Below are 1,152 nucleotides of genomic sequence, written 5' to 3'. Positions count from 1 at the left end.
TTTAAACTTGTGCCAGAGTTCCTCTACATGTTCCTGCCCTGTGCTGAAAGTTTCAAGTTCCTCACTGAGATATGGCACTACTGATTTATTTATCTAGTTTACTGAAGATGTGTGTCATCCTGCTTGTCTTAGTTGTACTTTGGTAATCATCGCTGCCACAATGATATCATGGTCACTGAGACCAGTTTCGATGTGGAAATCCTCAAAGAGGTCTGATCCATTTGTTGCCATTCGATCAAATATATTTCCATCATGAGTGTGGTACTAGGAGACGAGGTACTAGCGGAACTAAAGCTTCGAGGACTTGGCGTGAGTCGCGCTTGGGTAGCTCAGTCGGTAGAGCACTTGCACACGAAAGGCAGAGGTCCCGAGTTCGAGTCTCGGTCCGGCACACAGTTTTAATCTGCCAGGAAGTTTCATATCAGCACACAGTCCGCTGCAGAATGAAAATCTCATTCTGGAAACAATTATTCCGATACCTCTGTGAATTGAATTCATGTGCCTTTACTGTTGTTGCTAAGATTGTAGCATACGCAATTTACAGAGGCGGTAATATGGACCAAAACAAAGAAAGTCCAACAAACAAGGGCCCTAAAATGTATACCGTGAGAGTTATAAGCAATTGTTCAACAGAGATGTGTTTCCCAGTAGTGAAGATGAATAAGTGGTCATAGTTCCTCAGCTATGCATCTTGTAACTCATGCAAACTGGACATTTTTCTTGTTTCGGTCCATACTACCTCCTTTGAAGATTGCCTACCTTAAAATCGTAGCAACAACAGTATCGGTACATATATTCCATTGCCCGAAGTATCAGAACGATATTCGCTTATAACTACAGACTCGGTCGTTTCCAGACCAGAGTCCCTTACCTCAAATTGATACATCTATACTTCTCCATCATCCCTGAAAGATTGTAACTTCATGGAATCATCCTGTGTATACATACGTACATATAAAGGGCCGGCACATATAACTTAAGCGCTTTGTAACGTCGTTGGATGAGACTTTTCGCAGATGATGTTGTATACAAAGAAGTCGCAACGCTAGAAAATTGTAACGAAATGCAGAAAGACCTGCAGAGGATAGACACTTGGCGCAGGGAGTGGAAATCGCCCCTGTTCATTAACAAATGTGAGGTACCGGATGCACA

Source organism: Schistocerca cancellata, chromosome 8 (genome assembly GCF_023864275.1).
Source record: "Schistocerca cancellata isolate TAMUIC-IGC-003103 chromosome 8, iqSchCanc2.1, whole genome shotgun sequence".
NCBI lineage: Eukaryota > Metazoa > Arthropoda > Insecta > Orthoptera > Acrididae > Schistocerca > Schistocerca cancellata.
The sequence above is the reverse complement of the archived record's forward strand: the minus strand, read 5'-3'. Positions refer to the sequence as shown.